Source organism: Cornus florida, unplaced genomic scaffold (genome assembly GCF_030987335.1).
Source record: "Cornus florida cultivar Cherokee Brave unplaced genomic scaffold, ASM3098733v1 CherokeeBrave_3.0.0_Hap2_Chr04, whole genome shotgun sequence".
Taxonomy (NCBI): Eukaryota; Viridiplantae; Streptophyta; class Magnoliopsida; order Cornales; family Cornaceae; genus Cornus; species Cornus florida.
In genome coordinates, this window is record NW_026775574.1 from 56,731,716 (window position 1) to 56,750,946 (window position 19,231).

Consider the following 19,231-nt stretch of genomic DNA (forward strand, 5'->3'; position numbering starts at 1 on the left):
AATAATAAAATAAAAAATTGAAATACTTATCTTCCTCTTAATAGAAAAGGGTTAATTACACTCACACCCCCTGAGGTTTACACTATTGACAGCCAGATGAAAGTTAGTCTATTTTTTAACACTCACACCCCCTATCAGAAATTGCAGCCAAACAACCCCTAAAAAGATGTAAAATGACACTATTGCCCTTCAATAAAATAATAATTCTTAATCTAAAATATCCGAGTATTTAAATGACCAAAATACCCCTCAGCAGTATTAAATTACAGCCAAACAAGGCCTCACCCTCACCTACCACTACCGCCTCCCAAAACTCGGCCACCACTACTAACGCCACTTCTCAAAACTCCTATACGCCTTCACCACAATGGCCACTGCCACCTCCTCTCGCCATTGCCACCTTGTGAAACCACCGCCTTAATCGTAACAAATCGTCGTTCTTATCTGTGTTGAAGACGAGCAACAAACGTGTATGATGTGGAGCTAGATCATTCAGTTCAGATTGAGTTGAATTTCGGCGCCGGAGGTTTCAGAACGTCGTCGTCATCTAAGGGAAGGGGATGGAACTGTTGGGTTGGATCACCCTTTTTCCGGCCCCAACCTTTGCCGGAAGAGGCATCATGCACCCCCACTCACCCAACAAACCTAGAACGCAGAACGCAACCACCAGCCCACGTCATCATCTTCTTTACAGGCGTCGTCACAATATTGTTGCAGCATAAGAAGTGTGATTCGCAGTCGACGTTTTTCCCGGGCATAGTCAATCGCCACCGCCCTTCTCCATTTCCACCACCACCACACAAAAACTCAAATAATTTATACTCAACCATGCCGTCAAACCTAAACAAACCCCACAACACACTGCCACCACCATCACCAATTGTTAATCTACATGTACAGAGAAACACACGCACCCAATTCCACCAAAATTTCAGAGACCTCTGACTTGGTATAATTTGTTGTGTGTGTGTGTGTGTATATATATTCAGAGAGAGTCACACACAAATATATATATATATATATATATATATATATATATATATATATATTGTCTATGGAATTTATTTTTGTATGTTGTATGTGGATTTGGACTTGATTAAGTTGGGATTTGGTTATGGATGTATATGGGTGGTGGCGGCAGCTGTGGAGTGGTGGCGGCGGCGTCTGTGATATAAAGGTAAGGGTAAGGGTGGTTTGGTCCAATAAAATGAGTAATAAAGGTTAAAAATGTAATTCCAAGTTCAAAATAGGTTAATTATCAAGTCAAGGGGCAATAATGTTAATTCACTATGTATTAGATGTGGGAGGGGTGTCTTTGTCAACTTTATCAAACCTGAGAGGTGATTATTGTTCAAAAAGGAGTCCACTTTCATCTGACTGTCAATAAGGCAAATCTTAGGGGGTATGAGTGTAATTAACCCATAGAAAAACATTTTAAACCCTGGAGCTTACTTTTTTAATGACACTCGCAGACGACTACTCACTTTTTTAATGACAATTTAAACCCTGGAGCTTGGGTGTGGAAGGAGGATGAAATACTACTACTCAAGTAGACTGACTTTGGTATTGAAGATATTTCAATTCTTTATAAAATAAAGTTTATACAGATGTTTACAATGATTAATATGTAGTAAAAATGAATTTTGGATTACGGAACTTCATTTTGCAACTATTTTGACTCTAGTTTTTTTTTTTTCTTTTTTTTTTTTTGGTAAATTTGACTCTAGTTAAATTTGGTTAACATGTGATATGGAATTTGTGCACCTGTAACACACCCAGTGTGGTAGTTTATTGGTACCACCTGCACACACTCACACATACCCGCCCATAGGATTGCCGCAAAGAATGAAAATGTAAAATGTATGAATTTGCTTGAAGAGAGATAGAGATTCTAGTATGCTATGAAATTTTCCCTCTCAATCTTGAAAACCGCTTTTAAAAACAAAGCTTAATCAAACCCTATATATATTTATATATATCCTTATAGATGGATCGAAAGGGTCAATTATTTATGGAGTGTCACATATTAATTCACTATACATACTTGTAATCCACATTCGTAGTTTCAGATTGCAACAAAAAGTATTAGAATTTCTAGCAAGTCCAGAAGGACAACTGTTTCATTTAAAGGAAAAAAAAATAAGAATCATGTTTGAGAAAATAAAGATAAAGAAATTATTTTAGGCTAAGTTGTATAGAATTGGAGTCTTGAAATTGGAATTAGTGGAATCAGATACAAACAACTCAGAAAATTGAATTAAATTTTTCTTCAATTCTAACAATTTCAAATCCAAAACTCCAATTACATGCAACCGAACTCAGTTTTAATAAATTTACTATCATACCTTTTTATATAGATTTTATCTTTTTAAAAATAAGGTTAAATTTGATATTAACAAAGTTTCATTAAAAATACTAGTATTTCTTTTAATTTTAGAAGATAATAAAACCAACTCATTAAGCTAAATATATCTTTCAAATCCTTTTATTTAAAAAAAAAAAATTAAAAATAAATAATAATAATAATAATAATAAAATTATACCATACACAAAAAAAAAAAAAAAAAAAAAAAAAAAAAAAAAACCATAACCCTTCATTTTCTTTCTTTTCTTTTCCTTTCATTTATTTCCAACCAAATTCGGCATGATGACTATACAATTATTATTGTATATCGCATTCCTCTTATTGTGCAAGAATTCCAAAGTATGAATCATGTTAGTTTAGATTTTGGCTCCGTTTGTTTGGTTGTAAAATATTTTTTTTTGTTTTTTGGTGTTTGGTTGTCGTAAAATATTTACAAAGAAAAAAAATATTAAAATTTAACAAAAATAATTTATCCATCAATTTTCGACAAGTTATTTTACATGCCCTATCCGATGAACTCGATCTCAACCTCGACGTAAATCTTTGTCAAACACTATCAAAGTAAAAATAAAAGAATATTTTACTTGAAAAAGAAAAATATTTTTCAAAAAATATATTTTATATCGAAACAAACAAAGGCTTTATGTAAATTTTCTTTCCATTTTGACTTATAAATCATAAATTTCATGTTACCAAACGCAATATTGTCGAAGTAATGTGGGATTGAAAAAAGAAAAAACTCAGATTTGCATCAGAAAATATAATGTAAAACAAGTGACAGTGATCAATTATTCTCCATGCTAATACTGTTGTCCAATTAAGTTTCACAGGTCAGCTAGCTGCATGACATTTTTTAGGTGAAGTAATTACTTCCCTCTCTACCTATAAATAGGCTTCACTCATTTTTCTTTAAATATATAAAGTGAACCATGTGATTTTAATTTTCGAGGAAATATTTGACCTCTAAACAACACTTAGAATATGAACCCTTTTCATGAGTTCCAATGTGTAAACCATGGTATGTATATATATATATATACACACAAATGTTAACCTGAGTTTGCATGGTTGCATGGCTGGCTATGAGCTGTAATATTATTATGCAAGCATTCCTAAGAATTAAAAGTATATAGAAATTTTAAAAATAAAAAATAAAAAAACAAGCAGATAATTAAGTTAATTAAAATTTAAGAGCAAGAAAGACATTATGGTCAATTTGTGTTTTATATATAAAGGCCCTTAGTCAAGCAATCTTATCCTGATTTTGTGTATGTGGATGTTCTTGGATCACAATTTAGGAAATACAAGAAACTATTCTAATATAGTAGAATTCTTAATTATTTTATATAAAAATTCATTTTAAAAAAAATCAATTATATATAATATATATTGAGACTTGACATACATATAATTGACATATAGAAAAATTGTGACAAAAAGGTGATTCTTGGCGCATATGAGCACGAACTTTCTTGGTAATGCACTCCATGCCATGGAAATATAAATATATATATGGCAGGAAACTAAAACAAACGAAAGTGGAGAAGAAACAACAAATACACAAATACATTTTTGTTTATCTACAAAGATGATATTTATACCGCCAATAGGCATAGGGCTAGCATTAGCAGGTCCTGACCTTTTAAACAGAGATTAAGGGTTCAATCGTATACGGTATGTAAATATAAACTAACCAAAAAAAATAAAAAGTGATATATATATATATAAAAGAGACCAAGAATATACAACCACTACTTAATTAAGCTGCAAGAAATTTCCAAAATGAGAACAAATTTTTGAAGAATACTTGCAAGTATATTAGTCACCGGCAAGGCCTATTGTGACCGTCTTAGAGTTCATTAATCCAAATGGGGTTCACAAAAACGTGTTTGTACAGACAAGCATGCTTTGGAATAATAATTATATATATATATATAGATGTACTTATCTAAACTAATTTTGGATATGCGTGTTGAATACATCAACAAAATTAAAGGAAAAGAAGAGGAAAGAAAGCAGAAGGAAGCTAGCGAATTTGTTGAAACATGAAACTCACTATAAATTTGTATTCTTATTATGGAGCTAAGAGTCAGTATTAATATCTGAACTACCCAATATTCTACTACAACTTATTTCTATTAATAATGTGGACGAGATCTTTGGAACAAAAGTTTCCTACGTGGCATCTTGTTATTGGCCTTGTATCTCCTCAGAAGATTCGTGCTCTCGGATAAGGGTACAGGAGACATGTTAATTCCTCCCTCTCCAAAACCCTCATCACATGATCATATGGGTAATTTATTCTACATTAATTACTCTAATCCGGCCTCTCTCCCTCCCCTATATTCTCTCTCTATATCTATATCCATATCTATATATATATATATATATGTTGGTGTTCTATAGTTAGTCACACTTGAAAATAGAGATTTCCGGACATATTGTCCAATATAATAGAGCTAGTTTAATTAATTAATCTGATACTTACCAATGTCAACCTTTATTTAATTAGCTACTCAAATAAACTATAGTTTTTGATAGCTAAGAGCTGCTTAGAAGTATAATTTGTAGAAAGAAACCATTAGTCATTAGTACAGCTGGTATAACCTTTACTTTCTCACAATAAAGGAGTTTGAGCTCCATAATGGACATTTGTAAATCTTATTTGGTTGGAAACATTAATTTAAGAAAGAGAAAATCACATAAAGAGACTGGAAAAACAAAAAATAAGAAAGATTAACGTGATTTGTCACATTAGTCTCTAATTAGACAAGTACTTACACACTCATGAATGTTTTCCTTGCTATTAGAAGATATTAAATTCACTATGAATTGAAATGCAAAAAAGGTCCACCATATAGAGTTTTGCATTGAATCCTCTGCGTAGAAGTAAAGGTAGATTTATTGTGCATACACACGGAATTTTTTGTTATTTATTTAATTATTTTTTTGGGTAAGTTAAAAGGAGGAGAAACCAATAAACTACCGTGCTTGTGGTGATGTACTCGAATTGTTAATTATTTGCAAAGTTATTTTGTTGCTTTGATCGCCAACATTATATTACTAAAAGCTATTGATTCCACAGCATATTAACATATGAAAATCCTGGTTCCGTCCCTGTATACAGAATATATATGTGTCATGTTCTTGAAAACCCGCTTCTTCAAATATATAATCCGGTTGTCTGCTTTCATAAATATAGCTAAATGTAGGGCTGTAACTTGGCCAGTCCAACCCAACCCGCTTCGGACGGGTTGGGTTGGCCAATCCAAATTGTACTCAACTTGGGTTATGGTCGTAACCCGGACCGAATATTTTTAGACGGGTTGGGTCGGGTTGACGGGTGAGTTTTTCTTTTTTTTTTAAAAAAAATTTTCAAATTTTTTTTTATATTATATATATATATAATATATTACTTTTTATATATTATATATATTTGATTATATTATTATAATAAAAAATAAAAAAAAATAAAAAAATAAAAAAACAAACAAACAAACAAAATATTTTTAGGGCAAATATTTCAGCCTCCCTATCGCCTCCATCTCTATTCTCTCTGAATTTGCCCTCTTTCTCTCTCTCTCCAACTGCAAACTACAAAATTTATAAGAATCAGAAGTTCAAAACCCATATACTTCAGTTATATCTATCTATCTGCAAGAATCAAAAGTTCAAAACCTAGATCGGCATATCATTTCAGATTGTTCAAAAAATCAAAACCCAGATCTTTCAGATCTGGATTGTTCAAAAAATCAAAACCCACACATCATTTCGGCATACCTTTCAGTTTTCAAAAAATCAAAACCCGGATCTTTCAGTTTCGACAAATTACAAGTTGCAGAAAGTGAGAATATTTGTGTTGACAGATCTGGTGATAAAAAGAAGGAGAAATATAGATTCTCGAGAGAGAAACATATACATGTATCTATTCATATACATATATTTAGAGAGAGAGAGAGAGTTTGGAATTTGAAAGGCACGTTTTAATCACTCTTCAAGCGGCGGAGAGAGAAAGAGAAAGAAGAGAAAGGAGAGAGAAAGGAGAAATAATAATAATAATGATAATGAAATAAAATAAAATTTTGGGTTTCGGGTTGGGTTCGGATTGAGCTCGGGCCCAACCCGAATATGTTTGAGTTTTGAACAAATTCAACCCGAACATAAACCCGATTTGTAAATTTAAAACTCAATTTTCAAAATTTTGGGTTAAGCTTGGGTTGGGCTGGGTTAGCCCGCCCAAATTACAGCCCTAGCTAAATGTCCCGTCTCTTTCCTATATATGCAAGTCCTACTCAAATCTCTGGGCATCTTCAGTGACTTTTAGTGCCTCTTAGTTGTAATCCACTTTTAAAAATAACAACTTTTACTTTAATGTGTTTTACATCATAATATATACTGCATTTCTTTCTAGGGGTACCTAACACAGGCATTATCAATCAGTGGCGAAGGCAGCATGTGCCCCGGGGGCAGCTGCCCCCAGCCCATGCTGCCCCACTATAATTTTTTATTTTTTTTATACATATATTTGTAAAATTTGATAAAATGTTCCTCCTGAAATTATTATAATGGTCCCTTTACCCCTGAATTTACTAAATTTTATTTTATTTTATGCGTATAATTTGTAAATATTTATAAAACACTCTCATAAAATTTATAAGCTATCCCTATAAAATTATATATTTCTAAAAACGTCTTTAATTCTTTATTCTTTTTTCCTTCTTATTCTTCAAATTTCTTTTTGTCATCTTCAAAAACTTTTGTATTCTCTTTCTACAATTAAAATCTATTTTTTCCTTCAAAATGCTCTCATATTTTTTTCTTTTTATTTCATTTTCTTCTTAAAAAATTCATTTTTCTTTTTAAAAATTTATTTTTTCTTGCACTCATGCATAATTTACGTGCAATAACCTTTCTTTTTCTTTTTTATCTTCTTATTCATTTTTTATTCACTTATTCTAATGCACTGTTGTTATACTATTATATTTTCGGCATGCTTGAAAAAAAATTATTTTGTCAATGTTAACATGCCCCCCTGAACCAAATTCCTGACTCCGCACCTGCTATCAATATATATATATCAACAGTACTATATATTGTAGTAATTTATTTGGTTTTGGTATTTCCTGCACAACCCAATGTAGTGTGTGAAAACTAAATGACCACTAAATGAAGTTTATGGAGAATGAAATATAGAGATGAAAATATATATATATATATATATAGAAGATAGAAGGTGAGATCACATAGGCTTCGTATGATTATATTCATGAGGAGATTAAATACGTGTCAATAATGTGGACCGTTGGACGACATTATACTTCATATTCATATTTGACTGTTCATAATTTTACATAGAGAATGAAATATAGAGATGAAAAAATATATATATATAGAAGATAGAAGGTGAGATCACAAAGGCTTCATATGATTATATTCATGAGGAGATTAAATACGTGTCAATAATGTGGACCGTTGGACGACATTATACTTCATTTCATATTTGACTGTTCATAATTTTACTTGAGTATTATTTTGTATTTAACGATTCACAACACTCACACATGTGAGTAATGTGGACTGTTGGACAACATTATATTCCAGAGAATTCAGACTCGGACAAATTCAAAGAATATATATATATATTTTAGTTGAGTGTTATTACTTGTGTTTTGGGACTCAAACCTCTCACCTCTCTTTAAAAGAGGAGAAGTTATACCATTAAACTAATGGTGCATTAATACTCAGTGTCATTTATATATACTGATGAATATGTACAACATTCTAAATTGCTCTCTTTCTCACACCAAAAAAAATACTGTACATATTAAAGTATGTTGTACTTTGGCAGTCATTTAACTAATTCAAAGTTTTCAACCAGTGATTTGAGATTTTTTTGGGGCTTCAAGTAAAAAAAAAAAAAATGTTACTTTAATTGACTCCAACTACTAACTCACACCATTCCAAATTAAGAATTAAAAAAAAAAAAAAAAATGCATGACAAAGATAATATAATGGATCTTCGTATCTGTTAAAGACCACTGGATTATGCTTGTCTGTCCCTTAGCCTTTGTGTTGCAAATCTGATCGTGTTGAGTTCATTGCACATGGATTTTGATGATCTTGATCTTGAGCCACAGTTGATGAAAAATAGCATATTTTTAGTCATCATATATGTCTCTTATTGAATTTCTTTTTTCCCTCTTATGTTTTTTATTCTCTTAATTAGTTAGTTGAAATCCACACAAAGAACAGAATCTCGACACAAATATATATATATATATATATATATATATTCCTATCTCCTACATTTAGGTGTATATATTATATAGTACTAATATTTCAACATTATACCACCCGAATGTATTTCTATATATAAACATGCATATAATCACATTCTGAATAAGTTAAACATAATTTTGTATCAAATTTACGTACTCCTCAACACTCGATTACTGAGACCACAATCGAAAATGACAATGACGTAATGGATGAAAGGTGACTATGCTAGTGGTACAATAATATATAGTCCTTTGCCACTATTGAGAACACTCGAAAATGACATTGACTAGTATGTATGTATGTGTCTGTACTAGTGGTACAATTATATGTAGTTTAACCCATGCAGTTGAACTTAAATTTTAAGCATATATGTCAATTAGAAGCTGAAAAATAAAAATCTTAACACTATTTTTTAAAAATAAAAAATAAAAATAAAAACATATATTTTCCAATTATTATGTATACATGTGTGATTTGGAGGAAGTTCCTCCTTTTTGATAATTTCGCGACAAGACTTGTACAACTTTAATGTTAATAGTCATAAAATACACCCATGCTTGTATACATGCTTATATAGTTTATATATCTAGGGCACTCATTCACATAATAAAACAGAGCATTCTATTTTGAGCACATGCATCATAATGATCACCATTTAAGAAGCGATTGCAACAGACCCATCATGATTGCATTGATCAAGAAAAGACTAAAAAAATGACAAATTATGATTAAATCATGAAGTGCCCATGATTAGAATCGTTAGAAACTCAAAGGAAGTTATAAATTCTGTTGCTTGAAATTAGTGAAAGTGTGGGTCCATCAAATCTTCTCGGAGCTTCTATTTTGTCTTAACTTTGTTTGCAAATCAGAATCTTAATCTTGTGCAAATTGGTATCTTGGTCAGATCATCAGAGATTTAATTAACCACTCCTAAATCTCCTCAAATTATTTCATGTATGATTTGGTTTTCAAAGATTTTGATTTTAGAGGTTTGATCAGCATATATGGCTTTGATTTGTCATAGGTTGGGGACGTGGTGACTAGTAATTAAGTGGGAACTCTCTACCTCCACACAATTAACTATTATTATTATTATTATGAATGAATTCTCTCTCTATATGTATGTATATGTATGTGTATATATGCATCGATACAAATATATATGCATCGATACAAATATATATATAAATATATATATATTTGATGTGGCTTAAACCTTTAAAGGGAAAACACCAACCCCATCAACCACCATATTTGATGTGGATCTTATGGAGATTGAGGTACCATACAGAGATAGAGGTTTGAAAAGATGACAGAAGCCAACAGTTGTCACTAGTGATAAAAACTATATTTGTAAAAGGTGAGGTTTGATCTTGCTTACTCTACACAATCAATCATTAGTTCCTTTTTCCTTTTTTTTTTTTTTTTTTTTTTCTGAAGATGCAAAGAGAGGACTTTATCAATATCTCCTCAGTCCTCACCAATATGTAAGCTCATGAGGGGGCCCCCACCCCCCATTTGTGCCTAGTGTCACGATCCGATTCCTAAGACGCTTGGAGGATGGAAGACACGCATGCTGGTTGGTAAAGAGCAGAGTTTGACTGGGAATGGTTCCAGGGAAGGGGCGTGCAGGAGCACAGGATGGTACCTCTTCAGAGTTCAGGCAGGTCGACTCGGTTCAGTTCGAGGTGCTTGTCGCTGGTCGTGGACTTGACTATGAAGAAGGGAGTTGGCCATCCCTGCACAAACTGGTCGGGAGCTGGAGCCGTTCCCCTGACGAGGCCATGGCAGGCCGAAACCAGTCAGCATGTATCCTTGGGAGGGCAGGTCGTGGTGGCTGACCAGGGCGCTTGCGCGAGCTGAAGCAACGCCTTGGTGCCGCACGGGCCGTGCCGCTGCGCCAAATCTCTAGGCCCGTGACAAATGGTATCAGAGCAGGACTTGGGGTAAAGCACGGTGGGGTGCCCCCTTGTCGGTCCGGGAGGGGTCAGAGGATGAAGACGGTGCATTGAAGTTGCGTCGATGTGGAGGAATCAATGCAGTTGGGAGGGAGAGCCTCCATCTCCCCAGGAAGAGGCGTCCGTTGAAGTTGCGCATTGAAGGGCCGGAGGGCCGCGCGCACCAAAGTTCGTGCTTAGTCCTTGGGTGATGCAAACCATGGTGAAGGGCGAGCATCAAGTCGGCAGAAGGCCATTGCTTGCTCGGGATGCCGCGGAGGCGGCATGACGGAGAAGAGTCACGTCCTTGAGGAGTGGACGTCCCCTTGGTCCGAGGCCTATCATTGGGCGAGTGCAGTGCAGGGAGCTGCACAAGGAAGCGATGGTGGGAAGGCGAGCATACCGCATGGAGGCAGACTTTGGAAGGGAGTGGACGCAGTAGTGAAGCGCCGCACTGCGACGAGGACGTCGCAGGATTTGGGTGGGGGAGAATGTCACGATCCGATTCCTAAGACGCTTGGAGGATGGAAGACACGCATGCTGGTTGGTAAAGAGCAGAGTTTGACTGGGAATGGTTCCAGGGAAGGGGCGTGCAGGAGCACAGGATGGTACCTCTTCAGAGTTCAGGCAGGTCGACTCGGTTCAGTTCGAGGTGCTTGTCGCTGGTCGTGGACTTGACTATGAAGAAGGGAGTTGGCCATCCCTGCACAAACTGGTCGGGAGCTGGAGCCGTTCCCCTGACGAGGCCATGGCAGGCCGAAACCAGTCAGCATGTATCCTTGGGAGGGCAGGTCGTGGTGGCTGACCAGGGCGCTTGCGCGAGCTGAAGCAACGCCTTGGTGCCGCACGGGCCGTGCCGCTGCGCCAAATCTCTAGGCCCGTGACACTAGGGTACCCTTCCTATATATAAAGGGACCTTTGACAAAGGTTTCATTCAGCAGTTCCCTCTCAGCTCGCTCTCTCTCTCTCTCTCTCTCTCTCTCTGCATAATAGCTTAATAATTTCTATAAAGAAATTAAAGGGTAGGTAGCTAGATTGAGCAACCTTCAGTTGGGTTATCAAAAGTTGCAGTGTCTGAAACTCATGGAGAGGACTCCCCATATTTTGCAGGATGGAAAGCATATGATGAAAACCCTTACCATGAATCCAACAACCCCTCTGGAGTCATACAGATGGGATTGGCTATATATATACAAAGAGTGTGAAAACTAAATTAATACTCACTTGATTTTCTGCCAATCCCATCTGTAGGACTCCAGAGGGGTTGTTGGATTCATGGTAAGGGTTTTCATCATACCATCCTGCAAAATATGGGGAGTCCTCTCCGTGAGTTTCAGACACTGCAACTTTTGATAACCCAACTGTATATGGATGATGGTGGTGTTATGTGTATTGGGCACATGTAGTTCCGTCTGTCTCACATGTACCAGACAATTATGGGAGAAAATTCCCCCGCGTTTGAATTTCAACTTTTGAAACAATTAAGTGACCTTATTTGCTATGAATTTGCTATGAATTTGTTGGACAGGTTTCTTTTGATTTGCTGGAAGAGTACTCGGAAAAGCATTCAGAAGCAGCTAAGTTGGGCAATAAAATTTCTAACTTCAGAGAGAATGCTTTGTTTCAAGATTATCATGGACTAGTATCTTTTAGAAAGTTATATATCATCTTGGTTACATATCACACTCATCATCATATATATGTACTAACTAATTACATATTAAGATTACATACCAATTAATACTTAATTGTTGCATATACAGGCAATGGCAAGTTTCATGCAACAAATAAGAGGGGGAAGAGCAAAATTCAACCCGGACGTACAGAGTGGTTATAGCAGCAGGCGCTACCGCTGCTAATGAGCTATTAACCTTCATCTTAGCAGATCCTGGCGATGCTAGCTTTACTAGTTCCAACTCCTTACTATCCTGGGTAAGATAAAAGAACCAGTTACAATTTATTCAAACAATTCTCTTTAATTTAGAATTAATTTCACAATTTTCATAAAATTTAAAATTGAGTACTAATTTTGATGGGTACTACCATTTTATTTATTTTTTTGCAGATTTGACAGAGATTTGAGGTGGAGGACGGGGGCGTAAAAATCGTCCCGGTGCACCGTGACAGTTCAAACAATTTTCAGATCACTCCACAAGCTTTAGAGGCTGCATATAACAGTGCACATGCAATCCATGAACATAAAAGTGAGAGGACTACTCATCACCAACCCATCAAACCCATCAGGCTCCACGATTCAACGCTCAATTCTCGAGCAAATTCTTGACTTCGTCACATGAAAAAACATCCATCACTGTTAATTATATGCAGCCTCTAAAGCTTGTGGAGTGATCTACAAAAAAATTGATGGGTACTACCATTTTATTTTTTGGCAATTTGACAGAGATTTGAGGTGGAGGACGGGGGCGCAAAAATCGTCCCGGTGCACTTTGACAGTTCAAACAATTTTCAGATCACTCCACAAGCTTTAGAGGCTGCATATAACAGTGCACATGCAATCCATGAACATAAAAGTGAGAGGAGTACTACTCATCACCAACCCATGAAACCCATTAGGCGCCACGATTAAACGCTCAATTCTCGAGCAAATTCTTGACTTCGTCACACGAAAAAACATCCATATCATGTCCGATGAAATCTACTCAGGATCTATATTCTCCTCATCAGAATTTGTCAGCATTGCAGAAATTCTGGAAGATTCCGAACGAGTTCACATTGTTTATAGTCTTTCGAAAGACCTCGGCCTACCAGGGTTTAGAGTTGGCACAATATATTCATACAATGACAAGGTCGGGACGACAGCAATTTGAAACATCATGAGCAATAATGGCTGGAAACAAAGCTGAAATTTGCTTTGGGCGGAGCTGGTAAAGGATGTATATAATTGAAATATATATATATATATAGTTTTGTTCCTACATATATTGATTCTTTGTTTAGATGATGATAAAAACCCATTTCAAGAATTGGGTTTGTCTCAAAACAGTGTAAACAAATTGAATTGAAATATAATTTTGTTCTATTCTTTTGGCCTAGAAATTAATTAATTGGTTTTCTGAAAATGTTTACCATTGAATTATGAAGACAAGGAGAGGGATCCTAATCTGCTCCGGTGCACCTCTCACTGAAGCAGATTCAGTGCAAATCCAAGGACTGAGGTGAAACCACCTTATCCCATTTGCCATGTCATTGCCCAATCAGCACCTCGTCAGTATTTACACAAAAAAGTTATTGATGTATTATTTTTATTTACCATATATACGAATACTTTATACACTTATACTAATACACTTATTGTATTTTTTTTGTTAAAAATTAACTTCAATTTTACCTTTGGGGTTAAAATTTCTTTGTGCCGTGACCTCATTCTTTGTTATCGCCGGAGTTTCCTTGCTGTCGTCGCCCTGTGTCGTGTCCCTAGTTTCATCACCGGTCGTCCTTTGGTTCATACATCGGTGCAGGTGTTTCTAGCTTCGCGTGACTCGGTTCGTTGGTCCGTGGGTACCGTCTTTTGTTTCTGGCCGGTAGTTGCAGCTTTCGTTGAAGAAGAAGAAGAAGTGGTTGTGCGGTGTTTGGCTAGATCCCCAGATCCGTATCACAAAACCTTGATTTTTTCAATCTTTTTGAGACTTGTCTTGTGTTTGGACTTAATATGACCTAAAGGACCGTCGATTTAAGGTTTATTATAATTATTATAATATAATGAACAGGTCATGTGGATTGGAAATTGATTTCCTCCATTATTGTGGCGAACTTTGATTTATGTTGAAGATTAGGTCCGATGATTTCCTCCATTTTTGTGGCTAACTTTGATTTATGTTGAAGATTTCACTGCTGATTTTAGCTTAATAATAATTATAATAATATAATGAACTCCTGTGGATTGTAATTCCTGTGGTGAACTTTGATTGAAAATTTTGAGTCTGAAGAAGAAGAGAACAGAAGATGAAACCGAGTATATCTATTGAAGACTTGCCTTGGCAAGAGAGAGGAAAATGATTGTGCTTTTTGTAGGTGTTCTTTATGAGTTTTCACTGTGATGATTACTCTCTTTCTAAAACCCATATCACTTTTGCTGATATTTTGTCTGTAAATTCTTTTTTGTTCCATTGGTTGGGACTTGAGAGAGGTTTAAATCTCTTTTTTTAGATTTAATTATTTTTCAAATCTATTTCTTTCTGTGACACCTTTTTTGTCTTGTAATGTAGTTCTTCACGAGGTGGTGTCAGAATTTTTGTTTCAAAAAATAAATAAAAAATAAAAAAATTCAATCTTTCTCTTTCTCTCTCTATTATTTTAAGATTTGATGCTCTTTGTTAATCTTTTCCACCACACCGTGTTGTGTTCTGTTTTCATCACATCTCTGCTTGCAACATGTGTGGAGAGCATAAGTACCTCTTGGACATTTGTTTCACCACTAGTGTGGTAATCTTGATTCTCCTCTCTCTTCTGTTTGTAGGATATATTGTATTTCTCTCTCTAGACTTTTCAGTACAGAGGTTTCTTTAGAGAGAAGATGGGGAAAGCTACCAGGTGGTTTAGAGGCTTGTTGGGTATGAAGAAAGAGAAGGAAAGAGTGGATAATTCAAGTTCCGGCGACCGCAAGGAGAAGAAAATGTGGAGCTTTGGCAAATCGGGGAGGGATTAAGGGGTTGTGGGTCAGATTCCGTTCAGCGTTCCCACGGCAACTGATTTTGCTTGGCTGAGATCTTTTACTTGTCCAAGACAGAGAAGAAGCAGAACAAGCATGCCTTGTCGGAATCCTTCACCTTCTTGCCGGAATGGATGATCGCAGCTTCAGCTCTTCATAAATTTTCATCTTTATGTATTGGTTTACACAGCAGAGGCTTTGATTTTATGTGTTGGTTTACAGAGCAGAGGCTTTGATTCTGTGTTTTTGGTTTATATATCAGAGCAGAGTAGAGGCATATATCAGAGGCATATATCTGTATATATATATCAGATCAGTTTTGGCTCCAACCTTAATTTTGGTTTTGGGAGGAATTTTAAGTTGAAAATGAAATACAGAAAGGGAAAGGCGTACAGAAAGGGTAGAGAAATGGTATAAGCAAAATTACAGTTCTTCAGTATTTTACCTGCTTTGCCACATCAACAGCGGAGCCCACCACTGGACCGGTTCCAGTGAGAAGGAAATGGAGACGATTTTTCTCCCGAGGAGAGTGGACTTTTGTGGATACTTTTGTGGATGTTCATGCCAATTCATACACCTGCGGTACAAGTAATCAAACGGTGCTCTGAATAAATCAGAGATTGAAAAATTATTTTGAAATTAAATGCAACTTTTTCAAAGCAGTTCCAAATTAATAGAAGCTTTGATTTCAGAGCTCAAATAAATGCGTCTGCAATTGCTTGTCATGTTCATTGTTCACATCACCATTCACTCAAAATAAATAATTTTATTAGGGCATCTCTAATGGAATCTCCGAATTAAGACTCTTCCAATTTGTCACATCAGCATTTTCTTATAGTCACGTTAGCATTTTCCATAATCACGTCAGCATTTTGAGAGTCTCCAAATTTTAACTATCGAATATACTCCAATAGTGTATTTTCGCTCTCAAAAAATATTAATATTTTAATATTTTTTAAATTTTTAATAAATTTTATTTTTAATTTTTTTCCTAACAGTTATATTTTTAAAACGACTATATCATAAAATAAAATAAAAAATAAATAAACAATAGAATATTTATTATTAAAAACAATACAATACGACATAAATTTAAACAATACAATAAAAATAAAAAACAAAACAATACGACTTGAATTAAAAACATAAAACAACTAGAAAAAACAGAACAATAATATGGAATGCTTGAGATAATCCTATGGAAAGCTTGAGTTGCCGCGTGTGCATATATGAAGTGAAAACTAAAAGATTAAGAAAATGACTTAGTGGTTGTAGTTATAGTTGTAGGTTGAAAACTAGATAATGTGGGTTAAATATGAGGTGAATAATAGTAGGGATTGTATTTATAGAGGAAAAATGAAAAGGTTTTTTTAAAAAAATAAAAAATACATATATATATATATATAATGAATTTTTTCAAAAAAAAAAAAAAATCAAAAAATAGGTTTTTGTGCCAATATAACCGTTAAGGCACTGTTTAGGTAAGCCAAACAGTGCCTAAAACGGCTATATGTCAGTAGGAATGTTTTAAAAAGTAAATTTTAAAATTAAAAAAAAACACTTTTATCTATTTTTTTAAAAACTTTTTTTACCTAAAAAAGCCTTTAAGGCACTGTTTGGCTGACCCAAATAGTGCCTTAACGGCTCTTTGGTTCAATTATTTTACGGAAAAAAAAAAAAAAAAAAAAGAGACCAAAATCAGCCAAAAAACTGATTTTTTCATTTTTTTTCAAGCAAACATGCCTTTAACTACAGTGTTTTGGATCCCTCGACGGGCTAGCAGTGATGGTGGGGCTTGGGCCTGGCACACACGAGGCCATTGTTCGAGTCATTTACCAAGCCTTCTAGTTTCGTCAACTAACCTGGTACTGTAGTTGTGGGGCCGGCTGCAGTATCCCCAGTTTGGTGCCTTGTGAGTGGGTTCAAAAGGCCCTCCCTCAGGGAGTTCTGGGTTATCGAAAAAAAAAAAAAAAAAACTACAGTGTTTTGGGCTAAAAGAAGGTTTTGGGCCAAAATAAAAAAAAATTTAAAAGAAAATAGATGCGGACCCGCATGGTAGGCCCGCAAATCGCCAACAAGGTCGCGGTATTCCGCGACCCATTCCGCTATCCAACAAGTGGGGCTCAATTTTTGGCTACCCCATTGGAGCTGCCCAGTCTTCAAATTTGGCCCAAAATCACCGGAATCTACCCTATTGGACCTGCTCTTAAGCACCAATTCGATCTTCTCTGACACAATTTTTTAAAAAAAATACCATCTTCGTCCCATAATAATTGTTCATTTCGAAAATTTTGACTCACTACTACCTTTTATTTTTGAATCATTGATATCATTTTTAGTTATATTCCTTTTATATACTTACATATTACCTATATCCTATATTAGAGGTTTATTTTAATAATTGTGAGTCAAAAATTTTAAATTAGACAATTAATATGGGACGGAGAGAGTAATACGAAATGATAAGTAATACGAAATGATAAATGAGGCTATAGATTTGAGGATGAATTGCATTTTGTTTAAACCCTTTTTAATTAGAAATATTAGTTGTATATATATTTGGAAAACAACTAGTACAAGTTTTCTTTTGGATTAATTAATTTTTTTAATTAAGCCTTTAACTCAGTCGCTATCTAATTCAAGCAAGAAATTTATTTAGTATTGAGTTCATAATTAGCTTTAGCAACCTGATCAGACTATTAAAGGTTTAAGTTGAATAGAAAATTGTACCATCCATTAAATAAATTGATCTGTCAGTAAAGTTGTGTGAACTCTGTTTGTGTGTGGGGGCAATACTCTAGTACCGTGTGATATGCGAAGGCTTACTAAAGTCAAAAGTTTAAGTTGAATGAATGAATTTTATTTCAAATTTGATTCGTCAATCTAAGCTTTGCTCCTTCGCATGCATTGAGGGGACCTTTTGTTCGGGTCAACCACCATGTCGATCTGTGTGTTCCACCAAATATTGCATGTTTGCTCTACCAAACACCTAGCATATATCCATTTTAAACCCCCAAGATATCTCCACACACACACACACACACACACACACATATGAATTAGCATCAGGGTGGCCGACTTCGATAATTACTGGAACCTTGTTTGCAATCTTCCATTATGTGTAATTTTTTTACTTTACATGCAAAGCCATTAGCAAGTTGGATAACGTAGAGCATCTTCAATAGTTGTGTATATTTTTTTTGTATAAATATGATATGTTATAATAGATTTATACAAAAATTTAAAATTATTTATTTTTAATTCCAGCGGTTGTTTTATACTCCTTTCATTCCAAATGTGACATTTTACACAAAAAAGTTTTAACATACTGTTGAAGATGCTCTTATCCTTTAAGGATGATACAATGAGGGGTTCAAGTTTTATGATAGGAATTTGCCATTTGTGAATGTGTGTGTAAGTATCATTTTTAAAAACAATAAAACATTTACAATAATTTACATGTGTTAGAAATTATTTTGACAAGTTCACGGTTAACTAACGAATTAGATTTACTTATGTTAGAGTATTTTTTGGTAATCGATCAAGGTTGTGCTGAGGCGCATTTTTTTTTTTTTTTTTTTTTTTTCGATTAGAGATTTTGCCCCGATTAATTTACGGGTGCTGTGTAAAGTGATTACTTCACATGAATCGAGTAAAGTTCGAACTATGTTTGTGATCGTAGTTCCTAATGAATTGATCGTACTAAAATGATTCAAACCTAAAATTTAATATTCATGAGGCACTAATTGTAATTAACATTAATTTTTCTTATTGTGGTATAAATTTTGCTACTTTTCATTATGTAAAATCAAACGTACACTCACAATAATATTGACAACTTTAGAATCAAAGTATCAAAGTCAAAATCTCATAAGCCATCGCAAGGTAAGAAATTAGAGATTCGAACTTTTGACATTAGAGTTGTTTATGTCATGGGCCAATGACAATACTAATGATTATTAAAGTGGCTTGATTAAGATG

At 34.7% G+C, this 19,231-nt stretch overlaps 1 pseudogene; it reads left to right on the forward strand.

Moving 5' to 3' along the window:
• Positions 1–1,114: 1,114 nt before the first annotated feature.
• On the forward strand, positions 1,115–13,409 carry LOC132305000 (1-aminocyclopropane-1-carboxylate synthase 7-like; annotated as a pseudogene).
• Positions 13,410–19,231: the final 5,822 nt, after the last annotated feature.